Source organism: Dermacentor albipictus, unplaced genomic scaffold (genome assembly GCF_038994185.2).
Source record: "Dermacentor albipictus isolate Rhodes 1998 colony unplaced genomic scaffold, USDA_Dalb.pri_finalv2 scaffold_11, whole genome shotgun sequence".
Classification (NCBI taxonomy): domain Eukaryota; kingdom Metazoa; phylum Arthropoda; class Arachnida; order Ixodida; family Ixodidae; genus Dermacentor; species Dermacentor albipictus.
The window spans coordinates 12,863,940-12,884,418 of NW_027225565.1; the positions used below are offsets into that span (position 1 = coordinate 12,863,940).

The 20,479-nt window shown below is 50.4% G+C and overlaps 1 long non-coding RNA gene across 1 annotated transcript; it reads right to left on the reverse strand.

Moving 5' to 3' along the window:
* Positions 1–10,810: 10,810 nt before the first annotated feature.
* Positions 10,811–12,883, reverse strand: LOC135914957 (uncharacterized). The gene is made up of 3 exons (XR_010568473.2): positions 12,799–12,883; positions 12,589–12,673; positions 10,811–10,986 (listed from the first exon to the last, which is right to left on the reverse strand). It is a non-coding gene; the product is annotated as an uncharacterized lncRNA (long non-coding RNA).
* Positions 12,884–20,479: the final 7,596 nt, after the last annotated feature.

A 20,479-nucleotide genomic window follows, 5' to 3' on the forward strand; every position in this document is an offset into this window, starting at 1 on the left:
ACCAAGAGAAGGGAAACGCAATCGAGGACGACAAAACACTAGGTGTAGCGATGAAATTAGGAAATTCGCGGGCGCTAGTTGGAATCGGTTGGCGCAGGACAGGGGTAATTGGAGATCGCAGGGAGAGGCCTTCGTCCTGCAGTGGACATAAAACAGGCTGATGATGATGATGATGATTATGATGATGATGATGGAGGTGGTGCCCCCCCCCCCGAAAAAATATCCTGGGTACGTGCCTGCAGGCTGCAGTCGAACGGTTTGCACGTAGAAGGGTCCTGGTGATAGGGGACTCCAATGTAGGGAGGGCCGAACAGGGCGTGATGGCGAGAGTGAAGGCGGACGGGCGAGTGCAGGTGGAGGCGCAAGCGGGCAAGGGCATGGTGGAAGCAATGACTAAGGCGCGGGAAGTAGTTGGGGTCAGCACGGAGAGCGACAGCTTGGTCATTATTGTTGCGTTTCGCCTACGACGCGCGGTATAGCCGGCACGGATGCAACGGACGCCGGAGCTTCATTCAAAGCGGCGGACATTTTGGCCCATTCAGCGCTGCCGTAACGCCTCCTGCCATGCACGTCCAGGCATGTTTCAATGCCACGTGTCTTCGTGTGTGCGTGTGTGTGTGTGTGCATGTTGGTGCCCACGCTTGTCAAAGCGCGGCAGCCGGGGAGAGCTCCCCCAACTGTGAAGCGAGGAGGTCTGACCGGCGCCGGCTCGGCGGATGCGTCACCTACTCATCTCAACGTGTCTCTCAGCGTGTCCGTGCCCCGCATCACGTGCGCCTCTGACGAGGCGTTCCTACTTGCCCTCGACTCCGAGAGTATAAAAGCCGCTGCCCCGGACGCCAAGAGAGAGGCTCCGAATTCTTCCGTCGAGTAGCGTGCTCTCCCGTCTCTCCACTTCGGTCGACCTGACCGGCCGCTCTTTTGCGATGCTAGAATAAACAAGTTGTTCTGTTAGCAGTCGACTCATGCTTTGCCAGGACCTTCGGATGCTTCCAGTTGTGCCTCAGGCCGCCAGGCCAACGCTACCTTCGGGGCTTGCGACCCAGATGCAACAACTGTTTGCCAGCGGTGAGATCGCGACAACGGAGGCCAGCAGCGAAGATATGCGGTTGACTGTATGCTGAGCAGCACAACGACCATCCGGGAGCAGTGCAACGAGCCCCGTGTGATGACTGGTTGCCTGCAGCGGAACGACTGCGCTGAATTCTTGGCTGCGAGGTTTGGTGATTGCGGGACTTTCTTCTTCCGAGTTTTGCCAGGCTTTTGTTAGTGTCAGAAACAGAGCTGGTAATTGTGGTTGTCGTTGCTGCCGGGTTAGTTTGCGGCAAGACAATAGTAGGCAGTAGAGAAAGCAGCATTCAGAGTAGCCATGGATTTGAAGTCGTTGCGCAAACCGAAATTGCTGGAGCTTGCAAGAGAGTTGGGTCTGGATGTCTCAGACAAACTCAGAAAACCAGAACTGCTAAGGGCTATTCTTGAGTTAGAAGCAGAGGATGGCGAGCTGTCGGAATGCCTTGAGACCATTGAGGAGAGGGAGACGGCAAAAAGACAGGAACGCGAACTTAAAGAGCAAAAAGAGAAACAGGAGCGCGAACTTAGACAGCAACAAGAAAAAGAGCGCGACCGTCAACACGCTTTGGAAATGAAGCGTCTCGAGTTAGAGATGGAACGCGCTCGTAATGGAAGTCAGGCACACGGTGCAGGAGAACGAGTATTGTTCAAAATGACTGACCTGATGCGGCCGTTTAAGCTTGGAGAGGACATTGGTGTGTTCCTGGTTAACTTTGAGCGAACGTGCGAGAAGCAGGGGTTCTCTCGGGAAACGTGGCCACAGCGCTTGCTCACTTTGTTACCCGGCGAGGCGGCCGACGTAGTCGCTCGCTTGAAGAGAGAGGAGGTAGAGGATTTCGACCAAGTGAAATCGAGTCTGCTAAAAAAGTACAGGCTGTCAGCGGAGGTGTTCCGTCGGAAGTTTCGGGAAAATGAGAAAGGCAGAAGTGAGTCATATACAGAGTTTGCCTACAGGCTTATGTCAAACATGCAGGAGTGGCTCAAAGAAGAGAAAGCGTTTGGTGACCACGAGAAAGTTCTGCAGTGTTTCGGGCTGGAACAGTTTTATAGTCGGTTACCTGAGAACGTGCGGTACTGGGTCTTGGATAGGCCAGACGTAAGTACGGTGGCTAAAGCCGCTGAGCTAGCCGAGGAGTTTCTGACGCGTCGGGCTCGCGGAGCTAAGGACGGTCAAAAGGGTGAATTTGGCTCCAAGTTTGAGAGGCCGAAGTTCACACCCATGAGAGCAAGGGGGAACACACGTAGTGCGGATGCGAGTGAAAGCAGTCCGACCGAACCTAAGGAGACGGCGGCAGCCGAAGCCGAACGCAGAAAACGGTTCGAGATGAGGCAAGCGCGCGTGTGTTATACGTGCCAGAAGCCGGGTCACTTTTCGGCGCAGTGTCCGGAAACAAAAACAAAAGTCGTGTTTTTGTCATTATGCAGCACTGACGAGAACATGAAGCTTCTCGAGCCTTACATGCGAGACCTCCTCGTGAACGGGAAAGAGTGTCGAGTGCTTCGCGATTCCGCAGCTACAATGGATGTAGTTCACCCCTCTTACGTAGAACCCGATATGTTCACGGGCGAGTGCGCATGGATCAAGCAAGCCGTGGAAGCTCACAGCGTGTGTCTGCCCGTAGCAAAAGTGCTTATTGAAGGACTTTTCGGAGCACTTGAGACGGAGGCCGCAGTGTCATCTATGCTGCCCCCCCCCCCCCCCCCCCCAGTACCCGTACCTATTTTGGAACAGGTCCGATCACCTCCTGCGCGAGGAGGGGCTTTAGTTTGGTGAGGCTAGCGTTCAGGCCTTAACCAGATCGAAGGTTCGGGAGCTCGCTGCAAAGGCGGTAGTTGCGGGGCCGACGTTGTCGAACAATGAGAAAGGGTCAGAGGCGCAGAAAGCTGATATTCAGAGCACGTCCGAACTGAATAAAATTGAGCCTGTAGCGTTGAAGGCACCAGATACTGGAGAGGAAATGCCCGACATGAGAAAGTTAGAAGAGCTATCTGCAGATTTGCTCATCGCGCCTACGTCAGACGGACTTAATAGGTTACTAAAAGTCAGCCGGTCGGCTTTGATAGCCGAGCAAAAGAAGGATGGCAGCCTAGAAAACATACGCTGCAATGTCAAGGAAGGTATCGCCAAGAAAAATGCTCGTTTTGTGGAAAGAGGTGGGGTCCTGTACCGGAAGTATCTAGACCGCAGGGGAGTGGAGTTCGATCAGCTGATCGTGCCTCAGTGCTACCATCAGGATCTCTTGCGCTTGTAGCATGGGGGTTCGTGGTCCGGACACCTAGGAGTTAAGAAAACTAAGGACCGTCTCTTGCAAGAGTACTATTGGCCAGGGTGTTTTCGGGACGCAGACCACTTTGTGAGGACATGTGACACCTGTCAGCGGGTGGGCAAACCAGGGGACAAATCGAGGGCGCCGTTGAAGTTGGTACCTATCATTACGGAGCCTTTTAGACGGCTCGTTATTGATACAGTGGGACCTCTGCCGGTAACAACCACGGGGTACAGACACATTTTGACTGTGATCTGCCCAGTGACAAAGTTCCCTGAAGCAGTGCCGCTTAAAGAACTCAGCTCAGTTGAGATAGTCAATGCACTACTGTCCATATTTGCGCGAGTTGGTTTTCCTGCGGAAATCCAATCAGATCAGGGCACAGCGTTTACTAGCGCTTTGACGACAACTTTTCTCGAAAGGTGTGGCGTAAAGCTGTTACACAGCTTAGTGTTACCCCTGACACACGGGCGAAACTGAAGTCCTTTCCAGTAAACCCCTTTTGCTACTCTGAAGGACCCTTTGCAGAAAGGAGTTGCGCCGATGACACACGGCACCGCACTGAACTTCTTTAGGTAGTACCTCAGATGAACGCCGCAAGAAAAATAGCACTGGCTGTTAAAGCCACAAGAGAGAAAACATTTTTAAAAAGCTGCGTATTTATTTACACTTAGCTACTGTGGAAACTAAAAATATATATTTTTTCATTGTTGATGGCTAATAATGCTTATAGTCGTTTATTTTATTCGCGTTTTCGCGTTGTTAGCAGCCATGTAATTTGGTCTAGCAACTATGTGCAGCCGGTGTTTTGCTGTGCGTACTGCTTATTCTGGTGGTGCCCGCGTTTCTGTCGTCCTTTTTCACGTCTTTGTCGTCCCTTCTTTTGTGCGCGCAGGCGCAACGCGTTTTATACAATATGTTATTCCAACACCTGTGGTTTCTTCTGGGTATTTCTTGCGGGCGCTGATTGTGCAGTCTCCATCTCGCGACGTGAACACACCACATGCGCGCAGCAAACGACGACGACACTGCCGGAATTTAACATGGCAGCACTAGCGACGTTATGCGAGCGTTTGAGAGTATAGCTAGAGGAAATTTTCACTATTCGACAAATTGTATTACCGCTAACAATTAAAACATTTTCGCAAGGTAAAAAAAATACCTATGGGCACCGTAGTTGTGTGGCAGGTTTCCTTCTATTGACGAGTTCTGCACGCTGTGTGCGAGAGTAACTCCTTTTCCGCTCGAAAAGTAGTTGCGTGATCTCCTTTCCCGAAAAGGAACTTTGCCGTAAAGGAGATACTCCTTTGTCGTGTGTCACTGCACTTGAACGCCTTTCCGGTAGATGTCCCTTTACCTAAAGGACTTTAGAGTGCCCGTGTGTCAGGGGTATTAGTGTACCACCCACAGTCGAATTTCGTTGAGAAGCTCCACTCCGTCATGAAGCGCGTGTTGAGAGCATTGTGTTTTGAACAACAAACTGACTGGGAGCTGTGTCTGCATGGGGTGATGTTTGCATTAAGGACCGCGCCGCATGCGGCTACAGGGTTTTCGCCAGCTGAGCTGGTGTACGGTCGCTCGCTGCGGTCTCCGCTTCGCATGCTTCGAGAATCGTGGGAAGGCAGGGGCGACGACCCAGTCGTGGTGGAGTACGTGCTTAGGCTCCTCGAACGCTTAAGAAGGGCACATGAGTTGTCAGGTGAAGCAATGGCAAAAGCCCAGCAGAGGGCCAAGGTTTATTATGATCGGACAGCCAGGGCCCGTCGTTTTGAGGTGTGCGATGAGGTCATGATATTGCGCATATCGCTATAAAACAAACTCGACGTGCAGTGGGAGGGCCCAGCACAAATTGTTCAAAAACTGTCGGACGTTAACTACGTGGTGAGTCTGCCAGGAAAACGGAAAGCACAGCAAGTTTACCACTGTAATCTGCTCAAACCCTATAGACAACGGGAAGCAGTGGTGTGTATGATGGTAAACGTTCCCGAAGAGCTTCCGGTCGAGCTTCCGGGACTAGGCTCAGTGATGAACAGGGAAGACACCGATCAAGTCATTAGTGACTTAATCAGTAAATCACCGCTGTCGCCTGAGCAGAAAACCGAACTACACCAGCTCTTACAAGAGTTTCAAGGTCAGTTCTCTGAGAGGCCTGGTAGGACTTCTGTCCTTACTCATGATATCGAACTTACCTCCCCAGAGTCAGTACGATCCAAGGCGTACCGGGTGTCACCACGCCAGCACGATATTATGGAGGCTGAGGTAAAGAAAATGCTACAGCTCGGTGTTATTGAGGCGGGTGATTGATTATACCTCCCCTTTGATTTTAGTTGAGGTATCGGGCAAGGAACCTCGTCCTTGCGTCGACTACCGCAGGCTTAATTCCATCCCTAAGGATCAAATTTATCCGATCCCTAACATCGAGCAGCGCCTTGAGAAAGTGAGTAGCGCTCAGTTTATTTCCACCCTAGATCTTGTCAGGGGTTATTGGCAGGTTCCACTTACAGAAGAGGCTAGTAGGTATGCGGTGTTCATTTCACCAATGGGGACATTCCGTCCTAAAGTTTTGAGTTTTGGTTTGAAGAACGCGCCATACTGCTTTTCAAGCCTCATGGATAAAGTGTTGCGGGGACAGCAAGAATTCGCTTTACCGTATCTAGACGACGTAGCGATATTCTCCGCATCCTGGTCTGAGCATATGGCACACTTGCGGGCAGTGCTAACCCGCCTGCGCGAAGCGGGCTTGACAGTCAAGGCTCCCAAGTGCCAATTAGCACAGGCCGAGGTTGTATACCTCGGTCACGTGATTGGACGGAGTCGTCGCCGCCCCTCTGAAATAAAGGTGGCCGCTGTGCAAGACTTCCCGCAACCGCGCACGAAGACCGATATTCGGTCATTCTTAGGTGTCGCCGGCTACTATCAGCGGTACATCCCCAGGTACTCTGATATCGCGGCTCCCCTGACGGATGCTCTAAGAAAAACAGAGCCCCAAACAGTCGTCTGGGACGAGCCAAAGGAAAGAGCTTTTAGCGCCCTAAAGAGCGCCCTAACAAGCCAGCCTGTGCTACGATCGCCAGACTACACAAAAGGGTTCGTTGTTCAGTGCGATGCTAGTGAGCGAGGCATGGGCGTTGTACTGTGCCAACGGGAAAATGGAGAAGTGGAACACCCCGTCCTGTATGCTAGTCGTAAGCTGACCAGTCGTGAGCAGGCGTACAGCGCCACCGAGAAAAAGTGTGCGTGTCTCGTATGGGCCGTTCAGAAATTGTCATGCTACCTAGCCGGCTCGAGGTTTATCATTGAGACGGATCACTGCCCTCTCCAATGGCTGCAGACCATCTCTCCCAAAAATGGCCGCCTCCTGCGCTGGAGCCTCGCTTTGCAACAATGTTCCTTTGAGGTGCGTTACAAAAAGGGGAGCCTCAACGGTAACGCCGATGGCTTAAGTCTGAGTCAGGATTTTTAAGATATTGCTTTTGTTTAGTGTTTCAAAGTCATGACGTGCTTTCTAGTGCCGTTTTCCAATTTGTGGACGCGTTCCGAGTGCTGCTAGACTACTGTAAGGAACTAGGCAGTAGTATAAAAGGGGAAAGAGCCTGGCATGGCTTAGTGAGGGTTGTGCCACGCTTGCTGACTGAGCGGTTGAGTTTCGGCGTAGTTCTAACGCTTGCCGGGAACGAGAACAAAAATGTCAACTCTCCCGAAGTCACTTTGCAGTGTCCTGTGTGTACCTGAACGAGAGAACGAGGCCTTCTCTGTGCGCTGCGCTCAAGAAACGCCGAAGGACGACCGACTTCGGTTATGAGCATCATCGAGCGACATCCCTCCGGACAGCGGATGCAGTCCCCTGACCATCGGGATCTCCTTCTCCCGACGGGGCGGTTTGTTACGTTTCGCCTACGACGCGCGGTATAGCCGGCGCGGATGCAACAGACGCCGGAGCTTCATTCAAAGTGGCGGACATTTTGGGCCGTTCAGCGCTGCCGTAACGCCTCCTGCCATGCGCGTCCAGGCATGTTTCAATGCCACGTGTCTTCGTGTGTGTGTGCGTGTGCATGTTGGTGCCCACGCTTGTCAAAGCGCGGCAGCCGGGGAGAGGTGCTCCCCCAACTGTGAAGCGAGGAGGTCTGACCGGCACCGGCTCGGCGGATGCGTCACCTACTCGTCTCAACGTGTCTCTCAGCGTGTCCGTGCCCCGCATCACGTGCGCCTCTGACGAGGCGTTCCTTCTTGCCCTCGACTCCGAGTATAAAAGCCGCTGCCCCCGGACGCCAAGAGAGAGGCTCCGAATTCTTCCGTCGAGTAGCGTGCTCTCCCGTCTCTCCACTTCGGTCGACCTGACCGGCCGCTCTTTTGCGATGCTAGAATAAACAAGTTGTTCTGTTAGCAGTCGACTCATGCTTTGCCAGGACCTTCGGATGCTTCCAGTTGTGCCCCAGGCCGCCAGGCCAACGCTACCCTTGGGGCTTGCGACCCAGATGCAACATTATGCATTCTGGGCTCAATGACGTGCTTAAGTGGAGACAGGACCTTGAGAGGCACATTGAGACTGGGCTGAGTAAGCTTAGAGAGGCCTCCGGGAGGGTGCATGTGACCATATGCGCTATCCCAGAGGTCCAGGGCCAGGCTTACCAGGTAGAAAGGAGGGTGGTTGAGGCATATCGGGTCATTAGGAGTCTGAGCGGACGACTCGGGTAAAGCGTGATGGAGGTCAACAGGGACGTGTACGGAACCGGCTTCCGGCCTTTCGTGCAGGATGGCATTCACTACAGTGGTGCCACTGGCAAAGGATAGGGGGCAGGATGGGTCGCCAGGCAACAGCTTTTTAGGGGGACCCAGAGCCCTGAAAGAAGCAGTGTAGGCGTGGACGATTCGAGGCAGGAGCCACAAACACGCAAAAATCGGTACTGTAGGAGAGGTGACAGGAATAAGCGCAAGAGCCAAATTAAGTCAGGCATAGGGTTCATTAACATGCAAGGTGGCAGCAATAGGCTTAAATGGGAGGAAATCGAAGAACAACTAAGGCAGGAGAACTTAATGGTTTATGGGTTTGTAGACACACATCTTAGGGACATGGAACAACCGCCCTGTAACCCTGATTATGCATGGGAATATTGCAACAGAGTGCAGGGTAGCAGAAAGGATGGGGGAATAGGAGCACTCATTCATAAAAATACAAATTGGCAAAGGGTCAAACAGGAATGCAAGGAGCATTTATGGCTAAAAGGAAAAGTAGCAGGGGCGAAAACACTTCTAGGCTTTGTATACCTTTGGACAGGATCAAATGCTAAAGAGGAAAACAAAAAGATGTTGGACTGTATAGCAGCGGACATCAATGAGCTAGGAAAAGGATGTGAATTGTATTAGGAGACATGAATGCGCATGTTGAAGATATGGATGGGTACACAGACTCCACAGGTAACATGCTGCTGGATATGTGTGAGAGGCTTAACTTAGTTGTCTGTAACTCTACTGAAAAGTAGGTGGGAGGTAGGGGGTCGACACTCGACAATAGATTATGCGTTAATGTCACATAGGATGTACGATAGATTAGGAGCCATGATTATAGATGAACAAGGCTCCAGAAATATAGGTAGCGACCACAAACGTATCAAGTCGAGTTTTAAGAGGGAAACTAACGCACGAACGACGCGCGAGGAAATGCCAGATGTGATTTTTTACTCAGAAGACCAAGTGGAAATAGCGGCCACACAAATTGAAGAGGAAATATCAGAGGGTACTGAAACTGATTGGACTTACCCAAAGTTAATGAGACTATTTGAGCGTGAGCTAGGTAAGGCGCGAGTCAGGAAAATAAGGCAAGGGATACGAAAACTCAAGAGCTGGTGGGATGAAGAGGTTAAGAAGGCCATAAAGAAACGTCAGGAAGCCTCCAGGGAACACAGGTATTCCAAAAGTAAGCGAGAACCTGAAGCAGAAGTAGAGAGGAAATGGGTAAACTACATAAAGTGCAAAAGGGAAGCATCCTATTTGATCAACGAGAAAATCAAGACAAAAGGGTCCCAATGGCTGTCAAAAATAAGCAATAAAAAGATAAACAGGCACCTAGAAAATTCTGGCAACATCTGAACTCCTTGGGTAATAGGACAAGCCTAGAGCAGAGGTATATAGTACTAGGTATATACTAGGTATATACTAGGTATAGAGGTATATAGTACAGCTCAAGGTACTCGGTTAGAAGGAGAGGAGGCAATGGAGCATATAGGAACCATGATGAAAGAAAAATTTACAAAACAGAGAAATGGTACATGCAGTACGTCGGAGAGGGATAGCCCGGTTAACCCACTGCTTTTCCTTGGACAAAAAGAGTGGGAAAGGGCTGAGAAGAGGGTACCAAGTGGCACATCGGCAGGCCCTGATGGTATTCCAATTATGTTAATAAAGAAATTGGGCCCGAAATCTAAGAAAGCATTGAGGGAGGTGGTGAGCAAAATGCTAGTGGATGGTAAAGTACCTGACGAATGGAGGCTAAGTAGGATGAGAATGATATATAAGTGAAAGGGGGACAAAGCTGACATAAATAACTACCGGCCTATAACAGTGACGTCAGTGGTTTACAGGGTGGTTATGCAGATTATAAAGGACAGACTGCAGGCATGGGTAGAAAACGAGGGGGTACTTGGAGAGCTACAAAATGGGTTCCGGAAGCATAGGAGGCTAGAAGACAATCTGTTCTCGCTAACACAGTGCATTGAAATAGCTGAAAAGGAACACAGACCCCTATGGCTGGCTTTTTTTGGACATCAAGGGAGCCTATGACAGTGTACTTCAAGAGGGCTTGTGGGGCATTCTGGAAACTTTAGGAGTGCAAGATGGAGTAACCAATTTCTTAAAAGATATCTATAAAGGTAACCGGGTGATTATACAATGGGAAAAGCAGGTTTCGGAGCCTGTAATGATTCGGCGGGGGCTTAGGCAGGGGTGCCCATTGTCACCTCTGACGTTTATGCTTTACCTACAAGGTTTAGAGGCCAAAATACAGCAAAGCGGACTCAGCTTCAACCTATCATTTTTCAAACAAGGAAAATTGATTGAACGGTCATTACCAGGACTGATGTACGCGGATGATATTGTATTAATGGCTGACAATGCAGAAGATCTGCAGGAATTAATGGACATATGTGGTACAGAAGGAGACAGATTAGGCTTGAAGCTTAGCAAAGAAAAATCAGCAGTCATGATTTTTAATGATAACATTTGCGGCGAGCATAAGATACAGGCAGTGGCGTAGCAACAGGGGGGGCCGGGGGGCCGTGGGCCCCGAATGCAAGGTGCCTATGGTGGGGGGGGGGGTGTCATATATGTCTGAAGACACCCCTCTTTCCGCCGGCTACACCCGGGGGGGGGGGGGGGCGTGACAGAAGACCTATGGGCCCCGGGTGCAAGACGACCTAGCTACGCCACTGATGACATGGCTTCCTCGATGGCAGTCTTGAAATGGACTGGATCAGGGATTTGTGCTAAGTGACAGGGAAGGTCATTCCAGTCGCGAGCTGTGTGGACAAAAAATGATTTCTGAAATGTAGTTGTTCGGGAACGATGCGGGATGACGCTGTTTGGATGGCCTGTGCGGGGTGTTCGACGTACTGGTAGGATGAGGTTGCTGTCACGGGGCGAGCAATGGAAAAACCTGTGATAAAGGCAGAGACGTGAAATTCGGCGACGGGAAGCGAGAGAAGGAAGTGTTGTGGAATAAGAGACGGAGCACTTTGAACTTAAGGAAACACGACAGACGTCCTTTCGCTTTGAGCGCATCAAGAAGACTGCTTTATTTTTCACTAGAAGGTATGGGAAATGGGAGAGAGTAGTGAGAAGGAGAAAGTCACAAAACACCATGCCACACAAACATTCTTGCACCACGTACGTGCCAAAAGCCACCGCCACAGGCCGGGCTGGCAGCGTCATGAGCCTCCGGGACATGAACGCCTGAGTGCAGTGGGGCCGTGCGGGGGCCCAAGGACCCGCGTGTCCGCAACTCCCCTGTGTGCAATAATGTTATCACCACCACCTCCACACTTGGAACGCACCACCGCAGCACCGCACCGCCGGTTCGTTTGTATACGTCGCGCCCGCCAGTAATGCACGTAGTTCGAGGGGTATCAAGTGTCCGGCGCCTCTGAGAAGAAGTTCTCCTTGCCACTTCGTCGGTGGCCCGCAGCGCGGGGTTTATCAACTGTCTGGCGCCGCTGGGGAGGGGGACCCTGGCTCCAGAATGGAGGATATGCAACAGGAAGTTTTAGTTGCAATTTCAAGGCGGATATGCTAGAGTATCGAGAGTAGTTTGAAAGAATAAAGCGAGTGGCACGATTCTGAACAGATTCAAGGGCTGAGATAAGGTTAGACTGATGGGGGTCAAATATTGCGCAAGCGTATTCAAGTTTAGGTCGTACAAATGTTTTATAAGCTAGTAATTTTAAGGAAGGAGGTGTCATGCGCAGGTTACGTCGGAGATACCCAACTGCTCGATTAGATGAATTTATTATGTGGTTAATGTGGCAAGACCATGTTAAGTCACTAGCAAGGTTAATGCCAAGATACTTAAAAGAGTTAGTGGAAATAATAGTAGTATCGTTAATTTTATAAGTAGGCGGAGTATAATTTCGGCGGCGGTGAAAAGAAATTTGTGCGGTCTTTGTAGTATTTAGGGACATTAGCCATTTAGTGCACCACCGCCGTATGTTATCCAGGTCATTTTGGAGGATGTAAGCATCCTCGGCGTTAGTTATGGGGCGGTAGAGTACGCAATCATCCGCGAAAAGGCGGATACTAGATGTTACTGTGGAAGGCAAGTCGTTAATGTATATTAGAAAGAGCAAGGGGCCAAGAACCGTGCCTTGAGGTACTCCTGAAAGAACGTGTGAGTAGGATGATGAGAAGCCATTAGCGGAGACAAATTGCATGCGGTCAGTCAAAAAGCTTCGAATCCGGTTCAAGACACTAGGATGAATGTTTAACAAGGACATTTTAAGCAAAAGGCGGGAATGGGGTACTTTATCGAAAGCTTTCTCGAAATCTAGAAATAGCGCATCAATTGGGATATTGCGGTCAAGATAGGAATGAATGTCATGCAGGAACAAAGCTAATTGGGTTTCGCATGAGTGGTCTTTCCGGAATCCGTGTTGGTTTGGATGAAAAAAGTCGGCCGATGTTAGGAATGTGGCAACATTAGAATAAATGACGTGTTCCATGATCTTAGAGCATACACTGGTTAACGAAATGGGTCGGTAATTACGTGGGGATGATCTGTCACCTTTCTTGAAAACCGGAATGACCTTCCCAATTCGCCAGTCATGTGGAACTGTGCCTGTATCAAGCGACTGTTGAAAAATGAGGGAAAGAATGAGACTACAAACATGTTTAGTATTCTTTAAGACTTTCGAATTAATTCCATCGATACCGCAGGAAGATGAAAATTTTAGTGAGTCGATAATATTAACAATACCATGTGCGTTGAAGGTGATGCCGTCCATTGGTGGATGCGGCAGAGGCGCAGGATCAGTGAAATCACGAGTTGTTTCCTTAGTAAATACTGAAGAGAATGCATGGTTCAAGACATGGGATACGTCGGATGCGCCTACTGGTGAGCCAGTGCTGTCAATGAGAGAAATAGTAGTATCAACATCAGGGATGATTGTTTTCCAGAAGCGCTTAGGGTTGCTTTGTAGCATTTCAGGGAGGGCAGTAGAAAAAAAAACGGAGCTTAGTTTGGGTAGCGAGATCGGAATATTGCTTGGCAGTGGTGTGGTATTTGCTCCAGGCACATTTGGTGTTAGATAACTTGGCAGAACGGAAGAAGCGCTTTTTCTTTTATTTAAACGCTTTAGTTTAACATTAAACCACGGAGAACGTTTTCGCTCTGTTATGCTGATGGTAGGGATGTAAAGTCGAATCAAACGCAGCATTTCTGACTTGAAGAGAGACCAGTTCGACTCGGCAGAACGTAAGTGGTAGGTAGAAGCAAAATGGTTATGGAAAACAAGAAGGTCACGATTCATGCTAGTGTAGTCTCCTTTGTCGTACAGCGTTAGTACTTTTTTGAATTTAGGACTTTTGGTAACGCTGGTAGAAAAGGTAGTGTGAAGTACAACGTGGTCACTAAGGCCCGTAATGTACGAAGGAGCACAGAACTCGTCAGGGTGAGTGGTTAAAATGAGGTCAAGAATGTATGATGTATGGTCAGTCGTGCGGGTGGGCTCAGAAACAATTTGAGACAGGCCGATAGTTAAGCATGTGTTTAGGAATTCACTAGATGCCTGACATTTTGTTAGGGTGCGGGACATATCATTCCAATCTATGGACGGAAAGTTGAAATCACCGAAAAGCAAAATTGGGGTGCGTGGGTAAGATGAGATTAGGGAATCGAGCATGTCGTGAAAGAGTGTTATGAAGGAACTGTCCGTATCAGGCGGTCGATAGCATACACCGATGAGTACGCGAGGGGATGAAGCATGACTGCACACCCAAATCATTTCCAACGAGGTTACTACGTTAACAGCTGAACAATTTAGAAGGCGCTTGGTAGCGATAAGAACACCACCGCCACGGCAGCCGTCAGGTCTGTCTTTTCGGAATATATCGAAGTCAGGAAGTTCGGGCAGGATTTCGGAATCTAAGATTGATGAATTTAACCATGTTTCAGTCAGCAGAACGACGTTACTGGATGATGAGCTGATAAGACTGCATAAGGAATCACGCTTCGGTATTATACTGCGAATGTTAGTGTAAAGAAGGGACAGATGATCGTTTTTGGGCCGTACGTTACTGCTTGGGGGAAGTGATGGCTGCTATGATTTACGTTCGAGCACTTTCTCAGTGGTGTGATCAAAGATGTACGTTTTACCATTAGAGATTAGCCTGTTGTGACGGAGTTTGTAGGGGATGTGGTTAGTTTTCGCAAATTCAATGAGGCGTTTACGGGCGAGTCGGGTATTCAGCAACGACGCCCCGGCTCTTCAGCCCCAGTCAACAATGCTAGGCGACATCCCTGCCCCCAGCGCTGCCATGGACGCCATTTCCGATGCCCAGCTGCGGCTGCCGCCGTTTTGGCCGAAGAATCCCGCCGTGTGGTTCACGCAAGTAGAAGCCCTCTTCGATCTGCGGCGCATCACATCGCAACGTGTGATGTACCTGCATGTCGTCTCAGCACTTTCCTCCGAGGTAGCTGATGAGTTCGACGACGTCATGAGAGCCCCACATCCGGCCACGCCCTACGACCATTTTAAGGCCATAGTGCTCACACGCAAAACCGTGTCCGAGAGAAGCCGCTTGCAGCAACTCCTCAACGCGGAAGAACTCGGTGATCGCCGACCGTCGCAGCTATTACATCGGATGCGACAGCTACTCGGCGACCGTACTCAAGACTCCGAGAGTCCACTATTGCGCGAGCTGTTTCTGCAACGCTTGCCTCAGACACTTGTCGTGGTTTTGGCAGCTGCGGATGATATGCCTCTTGATAAACTGGCAGAGCTCGCGGACCGCGTGAACGACTACTCCGGCGCAAGCTCCGCGGTGTCCTCGACCACTGTCACATCAGACCTCGAGGCCCGGCAATCTCGCCTCGAGGAGAAAATTGACAGGCTGATGGACACCATGGCGGCAATGCAGATGGACACGCCTCGTCGCTCTCCACTGGTTAGGGGTGGCTCACGTTCGCGTTCCCGTTCCCGCCCAAGACACGCTTCTGACGGCTTCTGCTGGTACCACACCAGGTTCGGCGCCAGCGCTACAAAATGTCGACAGCCTTGTCGCTGGCAGGGAAACATGGAAGTGAGTCACTAATGGCGGCGCGTGACTCAACCGCTACGGGAAGCCGCCTATTCTACATCACAGACAGGATCGCAGGCCATCGCTTTCTTGTGGACACTGGTGCAGAGGTAAGCGTCATTCCTGCCTCTCGCCAGGACCGACACCATTGTCCGAGGACTGCGCCTTTGCAAGCTGTAAATACATCCACAATCGCAACATATGGCCAACGCTCCCTCACCATTGACCTGGGCCTGCGTCGCATATTTCGGTGGATTTTCATCCTCGCCGACGTGCACTTCGCCATATTAGGTGCGGACTTTCTTACCCATTTCGGTTTGAATGTGCATCTCCGCTCCCGTCAACTTGTGGACTGTACGACCAGCCTCTCCGTGCAAGGTATCCTCGCACCGCTGTCCGCCTCTACGCAACCAGCTCCGCATTCGCCATCATCAGAATTTGCCTCTATCCTCAGTGAATTTCCTGAACTTACCAAACCTACCAATTTGGAACTTCCAGTGCGGCACACTGTGACGCACCACATCGTCACCACGGGTCCTCCAGCGTCCTGCAAGCCACGACGTCTTGCTGGAGACCGCCTCGCCACACGCAGAGAATTTGATCACATGCTGCAGTTAGGCATAATCCGCCCATCGTCAAGCAGCTGGTCATCTGCCCTACACATGGCGCCCAAGCGTGACCCCGGAGATTGGCGCCCTTGTGGAGACTATCGTGCATTGAATGCCCGCACCGCTCCCGACCGGTACCCGCTCCCGCACATTCACGACTTTGCTACCACTCTTGCTGGAACAACCATATTTAGCAAGATTGACCTAGTCAAAGCATACCATCAAATTCCTGTGGAACCAGCGGACATACCGAAGACTGCCATCACAACACCTTTTGGCCTATTCGAGTATGTCCGCATGCCATTCGGGTTACGTAATGCAGGCCAAACTTTCCAACGCTCCATCACCGAAGTCATACGTGGTCTGCACTTCGTCATCGCCTATCTTGATGATCTGCTGGTGGCAAGCTCTTCACGAGAGCAGCACGCTGACCATCTGCGGTTGCTGTTTTCGCGACTGCAGGAACATGGCTTAACTATCAACACAACCAAATGTGTCTTTGGTGTTGATAACGTCGAATTTCTTGGACACCTTGTCACACCTGAAGGAATCAAGCCATTAGACAGGAAGGTTCAAGCTCTGCGGGATTTTTCACGTCCAACGTCGCTTCGCAAGCTCCGCGAATTTCTCGGGCTCCTGAACTTCCATCGTCGGTTCCTGCCTAATATAGCGCGCATCATTCTACCTCTGACCGACATGCTGAAGGCTCCAAAGGCACCATCCGCGATCTTGGAGTGGACATCCGAAGCAGACGCCGCCTTCCAAGAAGCCAAGAATGCCCTGGCACAAGCCACCCTCCTAGTGCATCCCCTAACTGACGCGCCCATGCGGCTCATCACCGACGCCTCCTCCAGTGCCGTTGGTGCAGTTTTACAACAATTCCAGCAGAATCTGTGGTGTCCACTCGGTTTCTTTTCGCAGAAGATGAAGCCGGCAGAAACTCGATACAGCACTTTCGACCGCGAACTCCTCACTGTCTACCTTGGCATTCGCCACTTTCGCCACCTTCTCGAAGGTACCGTGTTCCACGTACTGACGGATCATAAGCCACTGACATTCGCTTTCCGTGGAAACCACAGCACACACACGTCCCGGCAAATTCGGCACCTGCATTTTATTTCCGAATTCACGACCGACCTACGGTACATCGAAGGACCCGTTAATGCGGCTGCCGATGCCCTGTCACGTGTCGACGCGCTTTCCACTGCTGCTGTGGATTTCGACATCATCGCAGAGGCACAACATTCTGACAACGAGCTGCGTGACCTGCGTGCAGGGTCCACATCTCTCTCGTTTGCTGAGGTGCCACTGCCGTTCTCCACCGGTACGATCGTCTGCGACATGTCAACAGGCTGTGCCCGTCCATTTGTGCCTTCCTCGCACCGTCGTCAAGTTTTTGGCAAGCTACACGACTCGAGCCATCCTGGTGTTCGCGCCACTAAGCGCCTCATCACCTCCCGTTATGTGTGGCCCGGCATCAACGCAGATGTCCGCCGCTGGGCTCGAGAATGTCACCGCTGCCAACGTGCAAAAACGACCCGCCACACCAAGTCACCACTTCAACCCTTCCGTCCGCCCGACTCTCGCTTTTACCACGTTCACATCGACATTGTCGGTCCGCTGCCTTCATCGCGTGGTAAACGATACATCCTCACCTGCGTTGACCGCTACACACGCTGGCCTGAAGCGTTTCCCGTACACGATACTACGGCGCCAACCGTGGCGTCCGTTTTCGTAGCTGGTTGGATATCGCGTTTCGGCTGCCCCAGCGTGGTAACAACCGACCGCGGACGACAGTTTGAAAGTGAGCTCTTCGGAGCGTTAACAAGCATCCTCGGTATCCGCCACATCCACACAACTGCATACCATCCGTCAGCAAATGGAATGGTGGAAAGGCTTCACCGCCAGTTGAAAGCCGCCCTCATCGCCCGCGACGCTCGAACTTCATGGGTCGACGACCTGCCGCTAGTTCTACTAGGTATTCGGTCGGCCATAAAAGAGGACCTCGGGTGTACAGCTGTCGAAATGGTCTACGGGACGACACTACGTCTACCCGGCGAATTCTTCGCACCACCTGCAGTCCCCAACCTCTCGCCTCCTGCCTACGTTGAGCAACTTCGGTCGCTCTTTGAGCGCTTGCGACCTACATCACCTCGACAGCCCTCCACTTACGACGTTTTCGTAAGCAAAGACCTAGCTGCCTCAACTCACGTTTTCGTGCGCCTCGAAGGCATCCGACCCGGCCTCACTGCACCGTACGACGGCCCGTTCGAAGTGCTACAGCGCGGAGAAAAGACTTTTACTGTTTCTGTGAACGGCCGTGAAAACGTGATTTCAATCGACCGTGTGAAGCCTGCGTACATGGCAAACTTGTGCGTTCCTATTGCACTCCCCACTCGTTCCCCGGCCGATTCTCTCCCATGCGTACCCTGCCCCGTGAGCAAGCACGTGTCCTGGGCATCCGCGCGACAGCAGCGACCTTTGTATCTACGGGGGGGGAGCCCTGTAGTGGATCCGATTCCGCCGCCGCCGCCGTGAGCGTCTGCACAACGAGCGGACGTTTATGTTCGCGGCGCCGGCCTCCCCGGCGTGGAAGTCACGTACAATAAAGGCTCAGTTTCACCGCCGCTCGGCTACTCGCCGGTCGCTCTCAAAAGTTCGTTCTCTTCTCTCTGCGCGCGTCTGTCTGTAGCGGACGCATTTCGCGCCCCTATAATCTCATGGGTGGGGGCAGTGGAAAAGAAACCTGCCATGAGTAACTATTTAAGAGGAAGCTTTAGCTCGGGCCAAACTACGACGCGGCCTATTCAAATACATGTAAAACGCAAAAACGTTTTTATGAGATAACTCCTTGACCGATTTTGATGAAATTTGTTGCATTTGAAAGCGAAAGTTCAGTTCTAGTGACTGTTGGCAGCGGAATTTCGATTTGGGGCTTGAATTTTCTTAAAACAATTTTCAAATATTTAACCGTTTGAAAAAAATAGAAGCACGAAGTTTACAAATTCATAGCTCTGCATCAAGAACTGCTATCGCGGTTCCGTAAACGGCATCCATTAGATCATTCAAAGCGGACAAATTCAATATGTCATTTTACATCACACGTGAATTTGTTACGTTGGTTACAACGGTTTTGCAAAAGTTGTATTTCCCTATGATTAAATTTTTTTATATTCATGTGTAAGATATCAATTTTGTCCGCTTGAGATTACTATTAGATGCAATTCACAGAATTGTATTATCATTTTTAGTGGTTGAGTTACGGAGTTGTAAACTCGATAGTTTCGTTTTTTTTAATTTTCAATTTTTGCCAATTTTTAATAAAAAATTGACGACCTAACTCAAAAATTCGAAACCAACAGTCACTAGACCTTAAGTTAGTCTTTTAAGTGCAACAAACCTCGTCAAATTTAGTGCAGTGGTTGCCGAGAAAAACGAATTCTCCTTTTACATGTATTTATAATTATAGATAGGAGCACTCGAGCTAAAGCTTCCTCTTAAGAGGAAAAAAACGAAATCAGGAAAGAAAGATTTTATGATAACTCAAAGGGAAGCTTATTACTTTTCGAAGCGAGATCGGGATGCCTCAGAACACGCACCTATAAAGCGAGATATAGGAACAAAGAAGAAGCATGTGCTTGCTGCGGTAAAGCTAGGGAGACTATGGAGCATGTTTTATTAGAATGTGAAGACGTCTACCCAGCGGTCGATTTAGGCGCCACTGGCCTCCTTGAAGCACTTGGGTTCAGTGAGAGCAGTGGAAAAGTAAACATGTCCGCAATAGGCATTATTAAGAGGCGATTAGAGGATTGTTGGCAGAAAAGTAGGGAAACGACAAAAAACGGAGACGTACAAAAGCACAGTTCGTAATAGGGGATCAGAAAATTTGGTTGTGGGAGTCCATAGCGTCTTTTTTTTTTCTTGTTTGACCTAGGTAGGACATTAGGCAGTATAATAGCAAGAGCTTGGTGGCGCAACCCACCGCCCCGTTGCAAAGGGGACTCTCATAACTTCCATCCGTCCAGAGGAAGTGCCTTTTTTTTTGTTAGAATAAAATCAAATGTGGCCACTTTTCTTGACTTAAAAATTGTAACAGCGCAAACACATGCAAATACATTGTACGAAGGACGAGACACAAGCGCTGTGTCTCGTCCTTCGTACTTTGTGGTTGCATTTGTTTGCGCTGTTACAATTTTTATGTCAAATATGCACCAACTCGCCCAGAAAGAAGTTTTAATGGCCACTTTTCACCGGTAGCGTATGCTGGTACGCGCCGCGCGTGCCCTGCCTGCCCTGCCAGCTATGCGGCATGCCTCAATGCCTGGGCTGCCGCGTGGCTGGTGCATTCTAAATGCCAGGAGACCAAAGAGCCTCTACTCAATTCCCCATACAAACCATACAAACAAGCCACAATTGAGTGAACAGAACGTGCGGCTTTATTGGCTGAACACAAGCAGTGTACATTCTCGTGCAATAGCAGAAATAAAATTTGCATGTCGAGATACGCTGGCATCATTGACGCGAGCTCGTAAACGGTTCACAGTCGTCGCACATGATGGTCTGGTAACGAGCGGCAACCAGCGGCGCAAGCAAATTAGACAGATTGTCCCACCTGTTTGCAGCGGCAGTCGCCGTTAAAGATGAGCAACTCCCTTTGCTGAGCTATCGGGTGATGCAGGCATCTGCTGCCGCAGCCAACACAGCGACATAGACTACCCGGCATTTTAGCGTTAACTCCTTTCCAACCTGCAC